Source organism: Homarus americanus, unplaced genomic scaffold (genome assembly GCF_018991925.1).
Source record: "Homarus americanus isolate GMGI-L3 unplaced genomic scaffold, GMGI_Hamer_2.0 scaffold41027, whole genome shotgun sequence".
Classification (NCBI taxonomy): Eukaryota; Metazoa; Arthropoda; class Malacostraca; order Decapoda; family Nephropidae; genus Homarus; species Homarus americanus.
In genome coordinates, this window is record NW_024745073.1 from 3,039,352 (window position 1) to 3,065,765 (window position 26,414).

Sequence of the window (26,414 nt, forward strand, 5' to 3'; positions counted from 1 at the left end):
TACGTAGCCATTATTCGGTTTACAGAGCGAGGCTGAATAACAGACAGTCGCTAGTGCCTCCCTTACACAGTTACTGACTTAGATTTTCACCTCTAGTACCCAGGGAAGATTGTGCTCCTCTCCTGCCCCGAAAGCCCGAGTGTTAGATCGGCGTGAGAGCAACAGATTTATGTGAAATGCGACCAGACAGCTGCCGTCATTCCTCCACTGGTAATATTTTTCACAGGATGGCCACAGCTCCTTCCGCGCGGTAAGTTAATTGATTTCCTGTTTTGAAATTGCGTCAGGTATACTTTTTTCTTTAATTATATTTGATGGTTTATTATTATTATTATTATTATTATTATTATTATTATTATTTGTATTATTATTATTATTATTATTATTATTATTATTATTATTATTATTATTATTATTTTATTTATTTTTTATTTATGATCATGAAGGTGTGTGTGTGTGTGTGTGTGTGTGTGTGTGTGTGTGTGTGTCTGTGTGTGTGTGTGTGTGTGTGTGTGTGTGTGTGTGTGTGTGTGTGTGTGTGTGTGTGTGCTCTTTAGTTGCAAGTCTATACGTGAAACTTTTTTTTATTATTATTTTGGCAGAGATCAGCCAGAGGAGCTAAGGCCCCAGGATCGATGGTTATGATCAGGTGCAGGACACAGGTACAGTGGCGGCGGCTCACAGTGTTTGTATACACCTGGGCCAGGCTTCTCGAGTGTACACCAGAGGAACTTTGCCATCGAATCTCCTCTTGGATTACCATTAGTGATTTTCGCTGTGTTGTCGACTCGACGAAGATGTTGCGGTTTATTTACTTATTATAAATTACCCTGTAGAACTTAGGTAACGTTAACCTAACCTAACCTAACCAATTCAAGGTACAGTGGATGTATTTATTATTTGGTGTTTTTTTTTTACCAAGGGTCCACTATTCAGGTTGACTTTTACAGGTAGTTTTATTACCGTTCCTCGTCCAGTTAAGTTTTTGTGTTACATTTAATTGCATTAAATATTCGAGTGTGTACGTCCATAGGTAGGTAAAATGGCGCTTGGGTAGAAGGTTAGATAACAGTGCACTTGAGCAGAAGGCGTTATGCTATTAATACCAGCAGTTAAAGTAGAGGTAATCCAGAATAATTGGGAGTGTACGCAACCCGAAACATTATTTTAGTTACTCCTAATATTAACACTACCTAAAGTAACGTTTTCTATAATGGTTGCTTGAATTCAGGGTAACCTAAACTAAAGTCTGCAATATTTCCTTCCTAGCTTAGATTTTTATCACGGCTCTATTATGTTTATTTCATTGAATAATCGGTAAAAGTTAATGATGTGGGCGCTGCATAACTAGTGATTTTTTAATTGCTCTAACTTAATGTGTCAACCAGTTAAGTGCATTAATACAGCTTCAGTTAAGAGAATCTGTATTGTTTATCCGGCTGTTCTCACAAAAGAGAGAGAGAGAGCGAGAGAGAGAGAGAGAGAGAGAGAGTTTAGTAGTAGTGAATAATTGTCACTACCGTTTAAACCTTCCACACATTTTGTCATGGAATTTCACAACAAACATTACCCACCTGAGTCACAACAAAGGGAAATTTAACCGTGTCTAATGTACGGAAAATTCTCAGTTAAAACAAGTGACCAGTGATATCTTAGTGCTTTGTCAGTGTCCACGTGATTCTTGGCGCAACACTCACTCGAAAATTATTGGTATTTCAAAGTTCATTAAATTGTAGGATTATTTTCGGATCCTGTTACTGTCTGAGGAGAAAAACTGATAATCTTTAACTCGCATATTCCTTTTGAATTGTTGTTGTATTATCTACAGTATTACTTTGAAGGAAATAATTACCTTTGGGAATCTTAATAAGTTTGTGTGTTCATATTTAACGATAGTGAATTGCTGTCAAAATTTATCCCACACCTACTGGTATAATCTTTCAGGTTTGGGGATTAATCTAAGAAGATGGCTACTTTTATTTATCTGCAATGCCATCGGGATGAAGTTAAATATTAGAAAATGGACAGTTTTGGTAATTCAGTAAATGAATGGGTCACTTTTTTTACAATTAGTTTTTATTGGTATTTTAATGAAGCGAATAAATTAGAATTTTTTTTCCTGAAATGATGATTTAATTTTTTGTGTAAAAGTCACTTCATCGATCTATTGGTAAAAAAAAAGAAAGGCTACAGGATTTTAGGAATTCAGTAAAATGGAGTGAACTATTTACGGATTGAAGGAAAATAATGACCCATTGTGTAGTTTCTTGGTAACCAAATATAACATTACAGAATGGTAAATTGTTTTAAGAATGAGAGAAGAAGAAATTGCCCTTCGCTTGTTTATTTCTAGTCGTCCCCCAATGAATGACGTGAAATAATCTGTCCCCCTCTGAGAAAGTGACATTAAGTCCCTCCTCTCTATTCTTTCCTCCTCCTGTCCCTACCCCCTCTTTCATGTCCTTCACCAATCTCTCTCTCTCTCTCGGGAAGGTTGCATGAGCTGGTTTCTGGTACCTATTAAAATCCGTGGCACAAGATTTACAATACCCCGTAACTCCAACGACAATAGGAGCGACGAACCACACGTATCCATTAAGCCCGAGTCAACTGGGTGTACCTGAACAACACCAGCAACAACAAGTGACACACACACACACAATGACCTGTTTACCCTGGATGCTAGTGTGGGTGTCTTTTTTTTTTTTTTACCTTTTTTGTAATTTGTGGAGATGGATATATTTTCTTTTTTTTTTAGTTTGTGGATCTATAATTTATTGATTATTTTTCGTGATGGTTTGTGGGTGTAAAAATCGTTTATTATGTGTTATAGTGTGTGGATATAGAACCTTGTTTTCTATTTTTGTTCTGTAGATATGGACAACTTTTCATTATCGTCTGCGGATGTAGTAACTTTTTGTTCATCTGCAGATATATATGTAAATGCTTTGTATTGTTTTCCAATTTACTTATTCATTATCAATCCCTAGAAACTGACATGATGTACTGTGCTCGGGAATAAATTACGATGTATATTAACAAGTGAATAAAAACATCGTACCGAGTATTACTTTTGTAGACGTGTAAGCATGACCAGTTCTGGGAGGTTATTATGCACTAGTATATGTGAAAGTGTTGTGGGCCTAAGCAAACACAATTAGCAGACGTAACATTACTGTTTTGCCATTCTCCTACGTGTCGGGGCAGGTGGAGGCCGGCTGCAACAACTTTCGCTGAACGAGTGATAAGCAGCAGGTAATGAGACAGGCAAGATCCTCCTCCCCATCTGTTTATTGTATCAGGTGTGTCGCTCACCCACCCACTCCTGACGGGATCCGCCTCAAGACCTAGTTAAAGGTGCATTCAGACCTGAGCTGGATGATCCTAGTCGGGGATTTTCTCCAAAATGCCTCCTGAAGGGACTTACTCCTAGTCTGGCTGTTGGCTAAGAGGTTTTCCAAGACATGCCTATGTTTTTATAAGACTTACATCGATATTTACCTCAAGGCTGACCTCTTTAGCGTCCCTATCACCTCACAACCAAAAGCCTCTATCCCCACCACGCCTTGACCAGACTCAGGACCAGTGGGAAACATTACCACAAAAGGTTTTGGAAATGAGATCGACACCGTTCACTGAGGCGTAAAACCCCGTGGGTGGAATGAGAGAGAGAGAGAGAGAGAGAGAGACGATGGCGGTGGCGGTGGTTATTTGTCCTTTCCCGTTTGAGTATTATTTTTTCTCCCATTTTATGGTGTTTTCTGACCATTGGAAAACCAGCCATGCCCTCTGTGAGTCTCCTTCAACCTTTTATGTACATTCCATTGTCCTTTTGTGAGAGAAGTAGACATTATTATCTCCCTCTTTCCTCTCATCTCTCTCTGTACATGACACAACTTCCCTTCCACATTCCTGTTCTGAGTTCTCCCTTCCTACACCAAGGCACCTCACCTCTCACCTGTTATTCTTCGTCTTTATTTTCACTTTTCTCTAATTGTTTGTCTCATTTTTCCCTAACCTTTCGCTTTCCCCTCTTAATCGTCCCTCCATCCCTCGTACATCTTTCTCCCGCTCCTTTCTCTCTTTCAGCTTTCTTCCTTTTCCTTTCCCCTCTCTTCATTCTTCTTTCCTCCCTCTTCTTTCTCCCTTCCTTCCCTCTTTTTTCTCCTTTTCCTCCCTATTCTTTTTTTTTTCCTTTTCCTCTCTCTACTTTCTTCCTTTGTTCCCTCTTGTGTCGCCCTTCAACTCCCCCCTTTCCTCTCTTCTCTCCCGCTTTTGTCTCTCCCTTCGACATCACCTATCTCGCCTCTCCTCTCTATTCTCCATCCACCTTTAGTGCTCCATCCATCACCAAGACCTAACACATTAAACCTCGTGCTCAGTGGCGGTGTTCAAGACGAAGTAATAAATGAATTCATCTTAGTGCATAGAGGCCTCGCCCTTGACTTATAAATAGTGATGCTTTTTTTGTTTTGTCGATGCTTTTTTGTTTTTTGTTTTACCCTCGTGACTGAGCGACAACCTTGAAATTCTTATTCGGTATCATGTACAGTAGGACTTGTTGCTGTGGTCATAGTTATTAATTTTTTTATTATTTTTCTACGTTTATTACTCTATTGTGTTTTCGTATTTTTCCTCAGTTGTTTTTTTGTATTTTCCTCACGTTTATTTCTGTCTTGTTTGTTTTTTCTTCAGATATTTATTTAATTTTAATTTTCTACGTTTATTTTTCTTTTGTTTTCGTTTTTATCTTTAGTTAGAACTTATTGTTGTCATTTATACTTTGTGTTTCTTCTCTGTAGTAAAGCTGAGTTTGTGTTTATGGTAGTAGTTAGTCACTCGTGGTCATGCGTGGTGTTAAAACTGCGGCTGTTACTGTATTTAATATTACAGATCAAGTAAATATTAGGGCCCCACCTTATTTCACCTAAAGATTAACCACACAAATACCAACCTAACGTAAACAAACGGTAAGATAACGTAACCTAAGCAAACATTAACCTAACCTAACAATCTACTGTAACCTAACCTAACCTCTAGGTAGCAATGCATACACGTTATTACTGCCCTTATAACTACCAGATCTCGCTCATTGATACCACATGTTTCTAGCGGCTATGGTCACCAGCACCTTTGTCTGGTCTCACTGATGTAATCCACAAGAATGAAGTTATGCCGTCCGTATTGATGAGATCCATTAGTGAATGTCATCGTCTCATTTTTTTTCCTGTGGGCTAGTTTGTATGGGCTGAGGGAGGGAGAACCTACCTGACGGTGGTCGCCTACAAGAGAATGTTTATTTACAGTTCCCTGGTTTGGGGTCATGATTAATGTGCTGATTTGATTATAGATTATTTTTACTTCGTTGGATTTAATTATTATGTTTATATACTGTTATTATTTGCATTTATGAATATATTTATTTGCTTATTCACATGTTTGTTTATTTTTAACTCTTTAGTCTATTTGGTTTCACACATTTAGTTAATCTATTTTATCTACTGTACTGTAGATTTACAAGTTACTTGAAGTAGTGTTCATATGAAACTTTTTATTTTTTCAGCGTCATGTAAATGCAGACAGACGATGTATTTATACTGAGGGACTTAAGAACGTAAGAAAGGAAACTGGATCCTTGGACAATGTAGGTTGGAGGAACCTGTTTGTGTCTGGAAGGTTTGCGTAATTAGAGACTGGGTGTGTGTGTGTGTGTGTGTGTGTGTGACCAACTTGCCAGCCTGCCTTCCCTCGTCATCCTCTGAACTTGGTGACATAAGATTGTATCTTATTGTATTTCCCAAAGGTAGACTCTTAACTTAGAGTCTTAAGATTGGTCTGGAGGTTGTAATGGTTTTCTTGGGTCTTTTATTTAGGTCTTTCGATTGAGTCGTGTGGTTAATCGGGAGAATTGGTCTTGATGTATAGGTTTTGTGGTAAATCTTAAACGTCAGGTAGATCTTGCAGCCAGATTGGTCTAGCTGTGTGTCTTCATATATTTACTGAGGTATACTGTATACCTCTGAATCCTGTGGTAGGGTGTATAGAAATATATAATGGTTGTAATTTGTAGATAATCTTAAGATGCTGTCCCCAGGAGATGTGTGTTGACCAAAGGGGAAGTAAGTCCTTGGGAATCGCTAATCACAGGTTTCACTGAATCCATGACGACCTGTGTCCTCACCCCTCCACGGCTGGGCTACGTCCCCTTATCTGCCTTTCACTTCCCGCACGTCGTCTGGGGGGTCGATGGATGGATGGAGGGGGGAGAGGGGCGCGGTGGTGTGCACATACAAAGCTGATGTGTTTGTGTCGCCAGGAATGTTTGTTTGGATTTGTTTGGTCATAGTATTTGGGAAGTTTAAATAAGTTGGATCACTGAAGGTTAGGCCAACACACGTAAGATAAACAAAATAAAGTTATAGTCGTACATTTGCTGTATATATCAAAGAGCGTTCCTCTCAGATGCTGGAATTGTTGTTGTCGTTCGTCTGTCATGTTGATGGTTCATGATGGAAAGATATATTCTACTTTGACGTTTCTGGGGACTTACGAGGAGAGAGAAAACTATGTGTGTGTGTGTGTGTGTGTGTGTGTGTGTGTGTGTGTGTGTGTGTGTGTGTGTGTGTGTGTTAGGACTGATATAAAGATAAATAAAATTTGTAAAAAAAAATCAACAACTAAACGATTCAACCATTTTCCATTTTATTTTTTATTAATAATCAAATTTGTTCGTTTTTTTTTTCTGGGGATAATTAGTTGATATTGGTTTCAAATATTGGAGTGAGATGCCCAGTATACCGAAGGATAATAATAGATTCAGTAATTTAAAAAAAAATGGGTAAAATTAATATAAATTAAAACAATAAATTGGATAAATAACAAAAAAAAAGAATAGAATATGGCAAAATAAGTGGATAAAATATAATATAATTTTCGTAATGGTGAATAAGTTCATAATAAGTTAACGAATGTCATTAAAAGATTTATTTTAAGACACTTGATGCCAGCTTTGATAACATAAAGATCAAGTTAAACGTCGAGGAAAGATGTGACGAATTAAACCCTGAAGGAGTCTGATGGAGTTCGTAATTGTACCGAAACTTCGAATCCTGAACCCCGAACCTTACTCAAATTAAAGTCAATATCCTAAATTATCTGGTATGTGAAGCTTCATTACTTTTTTTAACTGGACTCAGCTGGGTTTGGGAGCTCGGCATCTTATATCATACAGCAGACGGTGTGGAGGAGGGCTGGGCAGAAGGTGGGGGAGGGGTGGAGGAGGGCTGGGCATCAGGGCGGTGGCGTGAAGGGGGCTGGGCACAGGGGACGGTGGAAGAGGGCTGGGCAGCAAGGGGGGGGGGGGTGTGTGGAAGGATAGCGGGTTGACCCAGAAAGAAAAATGTGGTTGACTGGAGACGTTTTACCCGCGTGGTGGAAAGGTCAAAGATGGCGGGTGTGTAGAACTCCTCGCCACCTGCTGACACTTCACATGCTGACACTTCATCTGTTGACACTCCGTATGCTGACACTCCACATGCTTACAGTCCACCTGGTAAATACTCCACCTGCTTACACTCCACCTGGTAAATACTCCACCTGCTTACACTCCACCTGCTGATGCCCCTAACTGCTCTTGTGATCCAACCAGGTATTGATATAATATTATAGACTTGAGTTGGACGATGAGTTGTCAGTTAATAAACACCTATGATATAACACGTCATACATCGCCCCCCCAAAAAAAAGGTACTTCAGGGTTGTATTAAATAGTTTAGTAGAAGTAAAAATAATCTGATATGATAATTGTAATATATAAATAACTATTTTTTTTTAAATAGTTTAGTGGCAATGGATATAATCTCGTTTGGTGTTTGTAAAAATTATGTACCTAAAGGAAACATAATTTGGGGATTTTGATAAAGTAGTTGCCAATGATGAAAGTACTCCCATGTGCAGGTGAGTATAATAGTGTATAAATTACCCTCTCCAAATATAAACAAACAAACAAACAAACAAAAACAACAACAACAATATCTCATTTATGTTCGCGAGTATCTGTATGGTTCCAAAAAAATATATATATATAAATACATAAAGTAAATATCAAATCTTTTCCACCATAAAAGTGATAATTTTTAGCTGTGTTTGTGTTTCGTTCGCTGTTCCACACACACACACACACACACACACACACACACACACACACACACACACACACACACGTGAAATATGAGATAGATACAATTCGTATATCCACTGTAGAAATAAAATACCTATTGTCGAGTAGTGAACCGGTAATATAAATTCATCGGTAATATAAATTCATCGGTGATATATGAAACGACACACACACACAAAAATATCGCAATATATGATAATGTCGTGTGCGTTTTATATTGGTTTTATATTAGTTTATTCATATTAAAATTAAACGACATTTTAGGGTTTAATATTATTTTTGTCAGTTCGTTCGTCAGTTTTTTCGTCCGTTCGTCCGTCTGTTGTTTCGACATTGAGATATACAGTATATCACCACTAGACATCAAAATATTATTATTAAAAAACAAATTGAATAAAAAAACAATATGGATGACAGACAACAGAAAACAAACCTATACAGTACCTCCCTTCGTGTACTATGATTTATTACAGAACAAAGGACTGTGGCTTTCCATCGTGACATATGTACAGTTGTGGACAAAATTCCCTGAACACTTGGTAGCATCTGGTTTGTTAGTACTTGAGGAGGATTTAAATTATTTAGTATTTTCTCTGATTTTGTTTTGTATTAAGGAGTGTTTTTTTTTCTTCTTGATAATGTGAACCTGACATAATAATAATAATAATAATAATAATAATAATAATAATAATAATAATAATAACAAAACATCACCTGACATAACAGCATCACCACTATCACTACCACTACAACCACCATCACCACTACCATCCCCACCAGAGACGGAACAAACTTACACCATCTCCACCACCACAACAACCTCCTCCACCACCACCACCACTACTAATCACAGCATCATCCTCACCTACACCTGCTGAGTTTATCGTACCTAGTAAAAAGTTCCTTAGCAGTCCAGTGAAAATCTTTGAAGCGGAATGATGACGCCCCGCCTTACACTCTCGCTTTCTTTCTTACACACTTTCACTTTCACCCCCAACCACACCCCACCTCGTCTTCCTCCTCCCCCTCTTCCTTCGTCTCTTCCTCCTCCTTCTCTCCTGTCCCCTCTCTTCCTCGTATACTTCTTCTTCGTCCTCGTCCCCTCGTCCTCCACCTCCTTGATCTCCTCACCCTCCTCCTCGTACCTCCTCCTCGACCTCGTCACCTTCCTTCCCCCTCCCTCTCTCCCACTAATCCTTCGTTATGGTCTGCTCGAGGTGGATGAGGAGGGGCGGGGTAAGGGGGGGAGGGATAGAGGTGTCGGTAGGGGGGTGGAGGGAGTAGGAGTGAGGAAGGGGGTTTAAGTAAGGATAAGCCAGCGTCATTAGAAAGGATGTTAGAGAGAGAGAGAGAGAGAGAGAGAGAGAGAGAGAATACATTTTGTCACTTTAATTGCTACGGAAATTTAAGTAATTGAGAATTATATCACTACATAAAAAGGGAAAATGAAGAAGGTAAACACACATAGTTAAGAGACTTAAAAGATACTAAAATACAGAGACAAGGATTTAATATCAGTTAATGAACGTTCAGTTGATGGAAACTAACAACGTGAACCTGAGGGAAAGGTAAATGAGTGAACACCTGAATGATATGACTGAACGTAAATGAACGAGGAAGTCAGGAGTTTTGTGTTAAATTTTAAGCGTGATTGAGATAACAGGAGGGAGGGCTATCATGTCGAGTTATGATCTTTAAATGGGATGATAGAAAAGAGGATATCATGATAGTATAAATAGTGAAAGTAGTGTGTGTGTGTGTGTGTGTGTGTGTGTGTGTGTGTGTGTGTGTGTGTGTGTGTGTGTGATAAGATGATATCACAATAATTTCAGGATGATAACATGATAGAAAAAGATGTTATAGATGGTACTAAGGCAAAAGTTGAGTGAGATAGCAGACAAAAACACGATATCACAGCAGGTTGGGTGATATAGCAGGAAATTTATATCATATCGGATAGAGTTAGATATCACGAAAACGATATCACGACTGACTGACTGAAATAGCAGGAAATTATATCACTGCACGTTGAGTTGGATAGCAGGAAAACTATATCAGGGTCTCTGTAGCCGGATGGTGAGAGGTAGGGAAGGGGGACTGTGGAGTGAGATACGAGAAGTAAGAGTGAGGGAGGGAGAGAGAAGTGGCTGTAGAATGAGGTGCTGGGGAATGACAGGTGAGAGATGTGAGGAGGGAAGGAGGGAGGGCTGAGGAGTGAGCTTAGAAGGATGGAAGGAAAGCTGAGGAATGAAAGGTGAGAAAGGAGGAGGAAGGGAGGGCTGAGGAGTGTAAGGTAAAGAAGGAGGGAGGAATGAGGAGTGATAGATGAGAGAAAGGGAGGGAATGAAGAGGTTGTCTTTATTCACTGGGAGGAAAAAACTAGTTCTTCCCTCCCCTCTGCTCTCCTTTCCTCTCCTTCTCTTTCTCGTAGCCCTCTTCTTCAATCTCACTCTTTAACTCTATTTTTCTTCCTTTGCATCATTTATCCTCTTAACTCTCTTTACCATCTACTTTTTTCATTCCATTTCTCGCTTCTCCCATCTCCTTTCATTCATTATTTCATATACCTATCTCACTCTCTTTAACTCATATCCTCTCAGCATTTTATTCATTCCCTTTTCACTCGTTTCTTTCTCTCTCTCTTTATTGTTTTTGTTTATTCTCCCACTTTCTTTTTTCTTGCTTCTCAATTCTCTCTGAGTCTTCCTTTCACTTTTCCACTAATTATCTTTTTTTATTTTGTTTAAGGTTTCTCTTCCTCTTCATCTTTTACGGTGGTGTTTAAGTGTTTATTTTCTCCCTTTCTCCTTTGATTTCTTCTTATCGTTGTTTTACTTCTTCTTCTTCTTCTTCTTCGTCAGTAGTGTACATCATAATCAGACAAAGATGTAATATATATTGTTTATTACAGGAAGGTATTGGTTGAGGTAGGCGTCTCTCTCTCTCTTATTTACTTGTCTATATGTCTCTCTGTCTCTTTGTATGTCCATTTACAATGCTCGTTTATGTGATTCGCCTTTATCTTCGTCCGCCGCCATCCATCACACTTCTAAAGGATCAAGACCTAACTTACTCTTACGTTAAAACACATTTCGCACCAATCTGAACCTTCTCGTCATGACTGTAACCCGGATTGTGTATAATTTGGTCTCCGTAATTAGCGGAACAACAACCATAATATCCTGGCCTGTAAACTCCACAGCTGTGTCAGATACAATACTAAAACAATAACATATGTGGCACAAACGTTCACATCCAGCTAAGTGGCCATTAATTGAGATTGCCTGGTATCCCGGGAGTAACACGTTCACATACAGGGACCGGGGTAGTGATCATCTGTTGAACTGTTCGGTTTGTGGAGGTGACATTGTTTCCATACACTAAAGGGAATCTTAGCTCAAACGGGTGAGGTTCTGAGAGCCAACATTCACAAACCGTTGATGTGAACTTTCGTATACTTTTCATGAATCATAAGTTGTCTTGTTTGGCATTTCCATTCAACATTATTCACACACACACACACACACACACACACACACACACACACACACACACACACACACACACACACACACACACACACACACCTGTGGGTGAACTAGTCTCAGAGAAGTAAGGTTTATGAGAAGTAGGAAGTCAGCCTCTACCTGAGCTTGATGTCAAGTTAAATTTCTGTTGTTTGGGTTACGTCACCATCTCGTTCACCTACGCCTGATATACCGTGGGTACAAATGCTTTCGCTTGATGGGAGAAAATTAAAAATGCATTAACCAGTTTTGTGGTGGGCTGGGTCGGGTGTCGAGGCCATTCTTGACTCTGCTACCACCACAACCACCACCAAGAACCTGGCCCCCAGATAGACTGGTTTTTGTCGAAGTGAAAGTGAAATTGTGTGTTCGTAATGCATAAGGTCTTTTGCTGTTTAACCTTTCCATGACTTTCTTGTTGTTTCTCAGTTCTATGTGTCTTGTTATTTTATATTTGTCCATACTGTTTTGCATCATTCGTTTCATTCAATCGAACATTCATTTACGCATTCACTTTTTCTTCCAGCTCTTCATACTATAAGCCTTAGCTCCATACAGAACTGAATAAATGATTTATTTTTCAAAAGTCATATAGGTGAGACTGGACAAAATTCCCGAGAGAGAGAGAGAGAGAGAGAGAGAGAGAGAGAGAGAGAGAGAGAGAGAGAGTGTATACCTAAACCTTAGCTTATCCAGGACATTATAAATTGACAAATCCATAGAGACACTGACTCACGCCTTTGATACACATACACAATTTGTTAACACCATCGACATTCCCACAACGCTAGAGTTACAATACCACTAAGACACACAGATCTAGTCCTAACAATGTGTAGAGTGATCACACCTTTATTCTATGTCTGTTTTTTTTTTTGTCCTCCATTGCCAAGGTTAAGGAAGGTATCATGGAATTACTGATTAGTTTGTTTAGACATCAATTATACAAAGGTGTACAAGGCAATGTCTGTGTGAATATAAACATTAAATTAACACTTAATCCCCCTATACTAAATCCAATTCTGATGAAACTTATTGAAGAGGTTTTTGTAGATAACGAAGGAGAGGAATTACCTTTTAAGTAGCCAAGCACATGAGTGGTATCTACTGTAGACTTTAGAGATTGGCCACAACGCTGTAGAGTATCGCGGTGACGGCAGATCGGAGCACAGAGGTTGATTGTGGTGTATGGTGTATATACAGTATCGCCAGTGTAGATATTTTAGTTGATTATTTTATTCTGTCCTATCCCCAGTGAGCGTCCTGGCATTTTACTTTCACTCTCCCTCACCCTTCTACCTCCCTCACCTTCCCTCACCTCTCTATCCTTCTTACTTTTGTCATTCTTTTACCTCCACCTTTATTCCTTATCCTTCTTCACCTCTACCCTTCTTTCTTATCTCACTCCCTTTCCTCCTTCCTTCATCCTAACCCCCTCCTTATCCCCCATTCCTCTTCCATTTCCATTACTTTTCCTCATTCTTTCCCTTTACAATCTTTCTTTATCTTCCACTTACCCTTCCTCCTCTTCCGCCTTATACCTCACCCCTCCTCTCCCCCCCTCCTCCTTCTCCCCCTTTCCCACGTCCTCCTTCATTCCTCCTCCCCATTCTTCTCCATTCTCTCCCTCCGACTCCCCCTCTCCCTGCGGCTCCTCAACTACATTCCCTCCTCCTGCAACAACTCCTTTCCTCCTCATCATTTTCCACACACACACTTTCCCGTCTCCCCCATTTCCTCCTCCCCCTTCACTTTTCTCCAACCAAACCTGCTACACAAGTTAGACTTCCTTCCGCCGTTTATCTGAAATATCTAAAGTGATTCATGTTGTATTACGTTGCATTAGAAGAATATTTTGGCTTCAGAAAATGGTATAAATATTTCGCTTTTTGTTGATATGATTATTTTAGCTTGAGAAACACAGATGGCAATTTTAATTTATTATAGTATTTTATAATATGTAGAAGGAGACAGGAACTGGTTGTGATAATGACCCTATAGGATTATATATAGGACTATATTTTTGGTTATGTATGATAATGGCCGTATAAGATTATATTAGTGGCCGTATATGATTATAATAATGACCGTATATAATTATATTAATTGTCTTATCTCCATGATATAATTCTGCTGTATATTTTTCTAAACATGACTTTTATCTCTGGGAAATATTTTAATTCTTCTTATCCACTTACAACATCAAAGGTTCCTAACAGTACATTAATATATTTCCTTTGTATTTCCTTTACGTTAGGATTATTTCACCTGAATCACTGGCTTACGTATATACCTGTAAATGGCTTACCTACACCAACGGCAGAAATGATCACGATTTCATGTTCATTTTGTTACGACCTGTTCTCCCACGCGGTGAAAAGTGAACATTTCTGATGATATTTGGTGATTTTTTTCATCTTGTTTTTATTTCATGTAAACTTTAAATACTGTAGTAGGAAATAATTATCCTAGATTTCAATATATTGTTTTTAACTTTTTACTAACTCTTGTATTAGAGTTTGTGCTTTTTATTGTAAAAGTAATAAAAAATTTGGTAATCTATGTGTGTGTGTGTGTGTGTGTGTGTGTGTGTGTGTGTGTGTGTGCGTGCGTGCGTGCGTGCGTGTTGGGACTAGAAGTCGACCCCTCAGGCCTGCAGGGTGTCAACAGCGCTCATTAAGTGAAGGTCTCAAATTTGACCCAATTAATCACGCCCAACCTTGCTCTTTGATCCTGCCCGTATAGTTTTATTCTCTCGGTCTATTGAACGTGTGGAACGACCCGAATAATCTTGTGAAATACCCTGAGGAACAAATATATATAATTTTTTAACTATATAGCGTGTTGATACGATGACCAGGTAGAATATTCAACAGGTAAATAGACAACAGAAAGCTTCCCAGTTTGTTCTTTCAAGTCTTTCGCGTGGAAGAGTGATAATGTAAATTCCGGTACAGGTTGATAGAGTTCTCGCTCTGGGGTGAGTCAGAGAAGCCTCACCAAGATGCTTTATGAAAGTCTTCTTGAGGGTTCTTCCCACGCTCCTTCGGCTTCAAGCACTGCCTCTCCTACTTAATGAACTGTTTCTTCCTCCCTCACTACTCTTAAGGTTGGCCTCGAGTGTTTGTTTACATAATGCGACTCTGCATCACGTTTTCCATTATCGTTTCTGCCAGTGACTTCAAAGTGTAATATATCAACGCACTTATCCTCAAAATTGCTTTAAGTGTTTGTGTCGTTGTGTATTGTCACCTAAATGTTTCTAACAATGTTTACGTAATTCTGCCCACACCGCGCCTGCCCTTAATACCTCTTTCCAAAACATGTCAGTGCTTGCGTGTAACAACAGCCCCTCTGCAAGATAAATCTGGTGTTGCTCAATGCTCGCTCTCGTCTTCACCTCTTTCACAACGCAGGAACAGTGGAGGTGTGTGTGTAAGAGGCCACGTATCTTCTTCTTAACAAGTTATATCATAGAAAAAACGATTATCATAGAAGGGATAATTAGTATAGTCTGTTATTCCTGCTGTGACATAATGAAGAGCGATAGGTCTTTGTTTGAAAGCTTTTAGACCTCATGTGCAAAGGCTCTGTTGTGATGTCTAGTTTATTATGTTGTAGGCGCAAGACAAGAGGGAGGGGGTATAAATGTGTTATGGGGTATGTGATATGTGTTTATGTGTTTGTGCGTGAATGGGTTATTAGAGAGAGAGAGAGAGAGAGAGAGAGTGTGTGTGTGTGTGTGTGTGTGTGTGTGTGTGTGTGTGTGTGTGTGTGTGTGTGTGTAAGTGATCACGTGAGTAGGCATGAGTAGGCAGACGTGACTCGACTCCTGTTTGTTGGCTATCAATTAGCAGAGGCCACAGTAAACTCCTTTCAGACCTTGGGAATGCCGACATCCTCTCACCCGGCCACATGAACCCTGGTATATTGAACTCATACAGCTAAATACAATAATAACAAAATAAAGAAATATTGTATAATAATAAACACAAATAAATTAATAAAATGATAACATATGTATATATAAGATTAATAACAAACACAACAATAAACTTACAGAGAGAAAAATAACAAATAAATAAGTTAAATAATAATAATAAAGAATAAACTACTTTATATCCCCTAAACAATTGTTGATTCGAAAAAAAAATATTTTATATATTTCCTCTAAGATATTATTCCTTCACATCAAGCAAAGTCTATTATATCCTAGACGTCAACAAATAGTATTGTATATCCTCTAGAAAATCGTCGTGTTTTTTCCCTCTCAGTCGCGTGTATCAGCAGAACTCACATTAACAACTGCCAGCTGCCAAACACCAACCATTAACAGAATAAACTGGTCTCGTATTGGATATTTTTTGGTGTTTTTTTTTGAGGGGTGGGCGGGGAGTGGGTGGGTAGGTGGGTTGAGTGGGTGGGGGGTAGTTCTGTTTCGCTATTTGGGGTAATTTGTCGTCGTTCGGATGGAAAGTAGATGGTGAGAATAATTTATTGTAATAATTTGTTTTCTTATCTGTGTTTTATTTATTTATCAATTCGTGTTTATTATTGTATGTTCTTGTTTATGTTTGTTTTTAATATATATTGATGTGTTGGTTAGTGTTACGTGGTGGTTAGATATATTTAATGGTTTACTTTTGTTTATCATTTTGTATTCATTTGTTTATTTGTGTACATTGTCTCCTGGGTTTTATTGACCTCCTCCCCTCTCTTGTTTGATCACGTAGGGGGAAGGGGAGGGGAGGGGGGGATGGTAAAGGGGCGAGGGAAGTGTGTGTGTGTAGGGGGCGGATGAAGGGTTGGAGGAAGGCCTCTTTCCCGGTGATTTGACCTAGATTGATGGTGAGGCAATGTTCTGTGTGGGCACGGAACACACACACACACACACACGACTAATCTCTCTTATCTTCCCATCTCTCTCTCTCTCTCTCTCTCTCTCTCTCTCTCTCTCTCTCTCTCTCTCTCTCTCTCTCTCTCTCCACCACCTTGATCCCTTCCTGTTCTCTTTCACTTTGTCTTTCCCCCTTTCCCCGTACCATCCCACACGCCTCACTAACAAAACAACCCACACTCACACCATCACCCCCAGATTCTAGCTTCAACTCCACAAAACTTCAAATCCTCGCTACATTTCCTCCAGCTCCCCTCCCCTCCCCTCCTTGTGCCATCCTCACCAAGGACGTTCTACCCCTCTCCCCCTCCCCCTCACGAGCTGTTTCATAACGGGGCAACTCACCTCACATGCTTCCCTCTCCTGTAATAGTTCCAACAAACCCGCTGATTTGGAAATCCCATTAACCAGTTTATGTGATGGTGCTGCCCGGGTCCTCCCTCGCTTTGTGGAGCGGCTGGCTGAGAGGAGAAGGAGTGTGTGAGGGGGTCGTGGTTGAGTTTCTTTGGGCCATACACCTTGACATTTAGTGTTGGAGGGGGGAGTTGCCGGGTTTGTTTTCATTGGCAGAGTGAACACGGATAATGTGCCGCTCGTTCCATCTAAAAACGAGTTCGGGGAATATCTTTATTTTTATAGATCCTTTTTTTGAGGGATGAGGAGAGGGTGTTGAATTGTTTTCATTGTTAGCGTTCAGTGTAAGACAAAGAATGACCTCAAGAGGAATAGGTATGAGACAAAGGGTGTGGGAGAGAGGGGGAGGAGGGGGGGGGGGTAACGATACGTGTTGTAGACTTCATGAAAAACAATGCTCATGTAGAGACGAAAAAATAAGTTGCTTCGACAATGCACTTGACAGACATCTACATCGTAGTCGGTTTTAGATAGATAGATGGATAGATAGATAGATAGATAGATAGTACTTGATCTGTATCTCACATATACAGTATCACGACTGCCACATCATTTGCGTTCTTTCGTGTTATGTTAAAATTCCTGACATAACGTCGGTATGTATGTATGTATGTATGTATGTATGTATGTAAGTATGTATGTATGTATGTATGTAAACCTCGTGGGTGGATGTCTACCTTGTCATGTGTCTCCAACTCGCCTTACTCTGACGTCGGCTGAGATGGTGAGGCTTCGTCGTAAGATCTCTCATTACACTATTCTCTAACGTGGCCAAAAGATGGTGAAGGTATGATGTCCCTTCACCTTACTACACTGTATCACAATCACACCCATCCTACCACACCAACAAGACTGTAAATCGCACATTGTTTAGACTGACTACTTTCTTAACACCCTTCAGTCACGTCTCATTATAATTACGTTCATTGTGACCTTAGAATGACACACATTCATAACACTAAGACCCGAGAGTTGCAGGTCGTATTGGGGGCACTACCAGGACCTCAAGCCAGCCTGGGCGAAACAAAGTTGACCTAATCTGGCTATGATATGAATTTATTATTGTTTTTATTATTTCGATTTGGATCCTGTAAAAAAATGAGTCAATTCTATTGGTTAGATTAAGTTACGTAGGATCTCTTAATGGTTGATTCACTAACTTGACTCACTTGGATGTGACCCAATTTACCATAATAAGTCAGTTCAGATCAATTCACCATCATATCAGGTCAGTTCAATTGCTCTCCTGTTCCTCCATGACTTATTCAATCATGCCATAGACGAGATGAATGAGTTAGGGTGGGTCCTATTGGGTTTTGGGCGGAGGTGAATGACGGGAGATTTGTAAAAGGCAATGTTCCAGGTGGCTGTATACTGATTCAAACGTGCGTGGGTAGTCTCTCTCTCTCTCTCTCTCTCTCTCTCTCTCTCTCTCTCTCTTTTATTTCCTTTTTCTTTTTATCTTTTCTCTCATTGTCTCCTCTCCTATTCCAGTCTTTTTCTATTTTATGTCTTTCTCTCTCTCCTTTTTTTATATATAATTCACAAGCTTAAGTTTTCTCCCATTTGCGTTATTTGTTTTCAGTTTCCTTTGTGTGTGTGTGTGTGTGTGTGTGTGTGTGTGTGTGTGTGCACCCTGTACTGGCGCTAATAAAAAGATGCATCGAGATGAGTCGTATTAGCTTTAGCCAGACTTGATCAAGGTCTGTCATCCAGCAACAACAACACAACACACCTTTTGTTCACCTGCTGGGGAAATTCCCTCTTGGCTCTCGTTCCCTCTGTCTTTTCCCTCTGTCTTTTCCCTCTGTCTATCTGTCTGACTCTCTTTCTGTGTCGTTTTTGTTTGTCCCTCTCTCTCTTTTTTCGTGACAGTGTTCTCCCTCAGCTATGCTTAATATCCTTTAAACCCTCTCACTCACTGTTTTATCCCTCTCACCCATCTGTACACCCCTCTCATCCACTTCTATACTCTACTCAATATCCCTATACCCCCTCTCAATTTCCCTACAACCCTCTCAAGATCTCTATACACCCCTCTCAGTATCCTATCTCCCTTCCCACTCCTCCCTACACCCCTCTCAAGATCTCTATACACCCCTCTCAGTATCATATCTCCTTTCCCACTCCTCCCTACACCCTCTCTGTGTCTCCCTGTCTCCATCATATCTCTCTTAAACAATCAACACCAAATCCTACTTCTGGTTTAAGTCACACCCTGAAGGCACGTCGAACAAGGAACTAATTTCTTATAACGAGTGACCTGCCACGCCCACCCCCTCGATCCCTGACCTCCCTTGGCCTCGCTCATTTTGTGCCTCGGCCTCACACACCCACCGTGGGCATGGATGGGTGGGGCCAAACAGCTGGTCTCAGGTATCTACTCAAGTCACGCCTCGTGTCTCTAAGATGATGTTTGCGACCTTGGGTAAGGCGTTAAATACTGTACATCCACACGTCGATAGTTCATTTCCATAATCTGGGATCTAACGGATTGGTGAATCTGTTATTATCGTCACCATCATTATTATTATTATTATTATTATTAGCAGTAGTAGTATTAGTACCCTATTAATTAAGTAGTAATAGTAGAGGATATTTAACGTACAATGGTTTGAAAATCATAAATATATTTGTTGGACCAAGTGTCTCCCTCTATTGTCTTTTATTGAAAGAATTTGTGGTTACGTGGGGTCACTCTTGAGATATCTCGTGAGGGTATATGTGTGGAGTCTCTCATCTCTCCGTTTGTTTACATTGTGACGACGGAGAGACAATGGGGTCAAGGCTATCTTTTGTTCCTTTTTGTTTCTCTCTCCTCTGGTATTCCTTTTGTTTTTTGTTTATTCTTTGACTGTGTTCATCAATTGCTCTCTTTTGTTTCTCTCATTGTCTCTCTCTCTTGTTTGTTTTGTTGTTTAGCGTTGGTCGTCTGTGTCTGTTTTTCTCTGATTTTTTTTATGTTTCGTTCATTTACATTACGCTCATATAAACGTAACTGTAGCTTAAAACCCAGTCATGTACATAGACAGACAGACACACACACACACACACACACACACACACACACACACACAGACACACACACACACTCTACAGCAACCACCGCTCGAGAATTAACACCAAATGAAAGCAGTAAATTAAAGCCATTCGTAATTATCAGCGGTATTAGCCTTGCACACGAGGCTTTTACTCTGCCCTCCATTGACTTGAACGCTTCCTGCTGCATTTTTCTAGAATTCCACGAAATGCGAAGAATTCAATATGTAGTACTGTACAGCTGTTATGTGTGTGTGTGTGTGTGTGTGTGTGTGTGTGTGTAATGTTATTGTTTGTTTGAAATTTATGAATGTGCGTTCTGTTTATGTCTGATTGGGTGAAATGTGTTTATGTATGTATGTATATGTAACGTGTGTGTGTGTGTGTGTGTGTGTGTGTGTAAGTTAAAACAAGTCACGAAGGAGGAAGCTATTTGAGGCGACATAACCTTCCCCCTTTCCTCACAACTCTTACAGCCACCAGAAACATAAGTCGATGATGATATACAATGGTGCATCTCTCGGGCATGTGACCCTCTGCGTCCTGAAGGAGGATCCACCATTAATTTACAATGGAAACTCGAGCCAGGGAGCGACTCCTTGCTCCTCCATGGTGAAATGTCATCTGGTTTATTTCAGACATACTTTAGGAAACATTTGGAATAGATTGTGAAACGCCCGTTGTGTTTGTGCAGTTCTTCATTATCCGAAAGACCTAAAACAAGTTCTTTGAGGTGTATGACAAGTAGATCCGGGTAAGATGTGAACAGAAAGCGACCACAAGCAAGCACACTATGCCAGTCAGACGAAGTGAACTGACTCTGACCACTTTTGTTAGATAAAACTATATTACACATATCAGTTGCCTGTATAAGATCTTGTTGCCAACACTCGCTGCAGGACATAAGACATGTAGCAATTTTCTCCAATATTCACTCTAGGAAGATTATTTGACATTTACCAAGACTAGGATAGAAAACTCGTTATTCAAAAAGAGCTACAATGTGTTGTGACTAGAGATGACGTCACATTCAAGTGACTTTATCCGGTTCTTGAAAGACAGTGGATTATTTGAAGCGAGTATAGGCGACACTTTCCAATCTGTAATGGTTAACAGATGCGTATCCTGAACCTCCACATAGCAGCACCTGGGATGAGTGGCTCCTGTGGTGGGCTGATATTTAGTCTTTCTATACATATACAATGGTACATACAGGTATAGATAAGTTGAAAAGGAGAGAGAGACTCAACCCAGCATAAGAGTTACAAAAGAGGAACATGAATACATTAGGGGATTACACAACCTTATCTCCCTACCTGTCTCATTATGACTCCCCAACATCACGTCTAGACCAGTTCTGACCCTCCCTTGTATTGACCACCTCCCTATTATAAGGTCACTTCCCGAACATCTCCTAACCTGGCTAGCTGTGTGCGTGTGTGACCTTAATCTCCCCCCCTCCGTGATGACCCTTTCACCCCCAGTAGCTAACAGGAGATCATATTTATTACGTGTATCTTTAAGGTATAATCGTGGTTCTCCTTGGGTGAGGCTACAACACAATAACGCCTGGGTTGAAGGATGCTCCGTGTGAGGTATTGTTGTAGTTGTTCTCTGCTTCCACACACACACACACGGTCATTACTTCCTGCTGGTGTAATAGAAACCTGAGCAAAAAAAAAAAAATAGCTCCACATTGTTAACCATTTATGATGTTTTAGGTAAAAGTTGTGTCCAAAAGAGGAAAGTTTGTTGTTGAATGAAGGGCTGTTATCCCTTCATGAGATTGTATGAATGTATGTCTTTTGCAGTGACGGAAGGAGGAACTTGGGAATTTGTGGTTTTCCTCTTTCCGTGTGTTCGTGTGGTTTTGGTATCATATGTACGGATGTGTTTCCATGAGCTGTGAACGAGATAACTTAAATAATAATAACCTATAACTCTTAATCAGCGTAAGATCTCAGATAAGTTTAGTATTTAGTGTATTTATCTCTTTATTTATTTATTTATGGTTCCCTTTGGACTTGACTCGGGAACGAACAGGTGAGGGACTTGCCCGCCTTCATTGTCAACCTTGTCACAAAGAGAACTTGATCACAACAAGGTATTCTGGTCGTCACTTAGAGTTTTGATTTTTTTTTTTAATGAGTGTATCCAAGTTGTGAGTTGACCAGTGCTAGAGGATTATCATATTGTTCTCTGTTTATGAGTGTTTTATTTATTATTTTTATAAGGTGGTTATCGGGTACAGCTTCCAGGATCCGATGCTGTTAGACTCTCTCTCTCTCTCTCGTGTATAAAGAGAATGAGTCAACTAAACACCTACAAGGAATGTATGGTGAAAGAAACACAATTCCCAGTCTCCTACTAATCGTTTGCATAATGTGCCGACGGATTGGACAAGTATTAGTCATCGAAAACCATTTAATTAAAGAGGTGAGTCAGCAATAGGTAACTTGACTTGAAGGAGAGAGAAAGTGAGAGAGAGAGAGAGAGAGAGAGAGAGAGAGAGAGAGAGAGAGAGAGAGAGTCACGTGTGCTCGCTGTAAATTGGCCAAAACAACTTTCCTTTTTTATGGTGTCAGTCGGTGAAAGGGAGAGAACAGGAATAGTCCTCATGAATGTTAAGTGTCTGTCTGTCTGTTTATCTGTCTCTTTTTATGTCTGTCCGTATTTTTCTCTGTTTGTCTGTCTGGATATGCTTCCTTTCATTTCTCTCTTTCTTTGTCTCTTTCACCTGTCTTGTTTTCGATAACCCCCCCTCTCTCTCTCTCTCTCATCATTTCATCGCAATCTTTTATACTCTCCGAGCCTCCTAATTGACGACCCCTAACTCAAAGGGAACAGATTTTTCTCACCTTGGGGTTGGTAGCACTGGGGTGCGACTGGAAAGGTTGGTCACCCTGATGTAAACAAACATGGGGGAGCCAGTCAGGGTAGGAAAGGGTGTAAATTGATCACGATCCTCTTCTGTTTCTCCCTTCACCCCCCCCCTTCCGCCCACCTACCCCCATCCGCCACCCACTCATGTACTGTTCCGCCCATGTACAGGCACACCTACTTGTTCACACGCCCATATACAGTTACGTTCAAGTATAGGGAAGATTTATGTGTAGTTACACCCACATGTAGGGACGCCCATATATATCTGCGGCGACCACACACACACACACACACTTCATCCTTGACCACCGACGGGTCAAGATGGGTCAAGACGGGTCACGTACCTGGCGCTGCTCTAGCAGCAGCCGCGTCAACTATTACGTTGGCCCATACCAGCTCCCTCACCTGAACCCTCCTCCCCACCGGAATATCAGCAAGTTCTCGCCTGAAGTTACTATTTCATTTGGGAAAGGAATGGAACCAGTGTTGAATAGTGGTGAACAGTGTGGTGAACAGTGCTTAAGTCAGTGAAAAACAACTCGGCAGTAGCAGTTGAGTCTTACCCATGCTAACCTTCACACAGTGAGGTCCCAGGTACCCACTGATAATTCCCCTGAGACTCCACGATGGGGAGGCCTGGGACCACACCTCACTCACTCACAGGACCTCACTCACTTGAGTGAGTGAGGTCCTGTGACAACAGACCACGTGGTGTCCCCATGATGCTGCGACACCACGGAGTGAATGAGTTGCTACAGCATCATGTGAGGTCCCTCATAACACCATCTGTGAGGGAATTACTACACCACGTGCTGCCCCTCATAACACCATCTGTGAGGGAATTATTACACCACATCAGGCCCCTCATACACCATCTGTGAGGGATTTACTACACCACATCAGGCCCCTCATAGCACCATCTGTGAGGGAATTACTACATCATCAAGCCCCTCATAACACCACCTGTGAGGGAACTACTACTCCACGTGATGCCCCTCATAACGCCATCTGTGAGGGAGTTACTACACTACATGTCTGCTGTTCAACACCTCAGCTCACATGATCTACGTGACCTCCGCTGTAAACATTAATTTGTATGTTCACTGTATGTTCCTTCACCTTTCTCTAATGAAGGCTTTTGTTAACCACCAATGTATGTAATAAGTCATTTATCTCCAATGCATATTTTCAGCCTTCGGGCTGCAGAACTTTTTCAATAAACCGTTTATTATTATTAATATTATTATTATTATTATTATTATTATTATTATTACATACACACACACACACATACACACACACATACACACACACACACACATCTCATACATATATTCCATTTATACATATTCATATTCGTGAATCAATTAAAGCTTGACAAATAATTCCTTCAACAACAACAAGAGACGAAAATTTAAACTAATAAACAAGTATCACGAATTAATTAATAAAATGAAACTATATTGATGGTTAAATATAATCAAATGGTATTCCTCAGCAACAGTATTTACCAGAAAAGCCCAAACAGTAGGAATATTCACCACTAAATCTGAGCTAGATACGATAGGACGTTCTTGACTTAACACAATTACACGCCCTGCCACTTCTATTATTATCTTATCAGGCTACAGATTCTCTTAGTCTCGTACGGTGGTTATTCTTCGTAACCTGAAAACATCGTGAAGATAACGTCTGGGAATAATAGCCTTAAAATTACGCTTGAGAATCTACCTTAACTAGATTCGGTCTTTTAATACCTGCTAGGAGTGTTAATGTAATTGTAATGGTATTTTTATTTTACATTTAATTATATTCTGACGATATTAATTACGAAGAATAATTATTTGTGAATCTCCCTAAATTTTGGTGTGTCTAGCTTGTGTTTAAATTCCCAGGATGAACACTGTAGTTATAAGTTTTCGGATGTATTGCAGGTGTTAGGTGTCTGTATTTTGGTTTTATTCCCAGGATTAGTATAAGATTTAAATCCGTCAGTATATTAGGTTGAGACCATGAATTCACTCAATTATGAACAAACATTGATAATAATAATAATAATAATAATAATAATAATTCAGCGGTGAACAGAATAATTAAAAGCCCAACTTACTTATGCGGAATTAATTTACTTTTTTTTTATCGGGATAATGCTAAGTGAAGGTACTAACTGTTTCGTCAAGGCTGAGGAATGTGCGCGCCTCTATAAACACACACACACACACACACACACTACACTCAAACCTAGGAAGGAGGAAAAGAAGTTACAGTGCATTCAAAGTCACACACACAACACACTTCACCATCGGGACTAGCTAGATACAATTATGATGCCCTTACGTGTCTCAGCTGTCAGTCTTAACCATCGTTCCCAAAGACATACTCATAGCTCCTGTACTAAACACATAACCATTGTAAATCATGCGAGATAAACCTTCTAAAGAAATAATGTTAGTTTATGGGAATTACAGTGAAGAGATGTACTGTGCTGAGGTGTGTAAAGTCTCTGAAAAAAAAGGAGAGTGATTTTGTAAACTGAGGTTGATGGTAATAAGTGAAAGAAGATTGAGAGTAGTGGTAGTTGGTTTAGTGTAGTAACTTGAAGCGTTGTAAGTGACTGTGTTGGTTAAGGTTTCATTTGATGTTCTTTTTTTTGTAGGTGAGGTTATGTATCTGTGTTGTTGTTGTTGTTGTTGTTGTTGTTGTTGTTGTTGTTGTTGTTGTTGTTGTGTGTGTGTGTGTGTGTTTTTTTTCTAGTTATTTGTATCCATACTTAAGACAAAATAGTAATTATGTAATCAGCATTGATGTTGACCTACTGCAGGAGGATGTGGAGGCAGGTCTGGCCCGCCCCGCCCCGCCCTCCTGCTCCTTCTGGTGTCTTGCCAACACCATCACCGGATCGCCTTTCCGCCCTGCTCGAGACTCAAAATATCTGTTGTCTAAATTATCATGCCTCTGGTATTTCGGTGGTGGGGTTTTAGTGGGGATATACGGCTCCTCCAGGTGTGAGACGATGCCCCAGTCTGGTAATTCGTGCTGTTTCTCGCCCGTGTGTGAGGACCGACGCCCAGGGCTGTGGGGGTGTCACCCCGCCGTGTTGGGGGTCACATTGGTGTGTCAGATCGCTGGCAGAAAATTGAACATTCTAAAAATATCCTTTACAGATGTTCTTGCTTGTAGATGTTGACTACAACCGCACACCTAAATTTTTCTTCTTACTGTAAATAACGAGTAATGTGCTTTTGATAAAAAACAAAAAAAGCTTAACCAATAGAAGCGTCAGTTTGGCTAAACACCTGTTATTACACCACCGAAAATATATGTTAGTACCGTTAGTAATCATCGTCTATGAATAATCTTCCTATTTACTTAATTTTGTTTATTATTACAAGTTATATTTCTCCTTTTTATAAAAGCGAATTCAGTAATTAAAGTCTTCGGACAGAATAACAAAATAAATGAGCAGTACAATATT

General features: G+C 40.0%; 2 protein-coding genes across 6 annotated transcripts in view; one reads left to right on the forward strand and one right to left on the reverse strand.

Moving 5' to 3' along the window:
- LOC121878530 (carbohydrate sulfotransferase 3-like) overlaps nt 1-26,414 on the reverse strand; it is a 91,755-nt gene that overhangs the window by 16,679 nt on the left and 48,662 nt on the right. The gene's annotated exons all lie outside the window — the stretch shown is intronic.
- Nucleotides 1-26,414, forward strand: part of LOC121878531 (solute carrier family 35 member G1-like) — a 133,087-nt gene that overhangs the window by 9,882 nt on the left and 96,791 nt on the right. The window contains exon 2 of one of the 3 annotated variants that reach the window (XM_042384799.1): nt 97-250. The exons of the other annotated variants lie outside the window; for them this stretch is intronic. The gene's annotated coding sequence lies outside the window, so the exon portion shown is untranslated. The remainder of the gene's footprint in view (nt 1-96; nt 251-26,414) is intronic. 3 annotated transcript variants of the gene reach the window in all.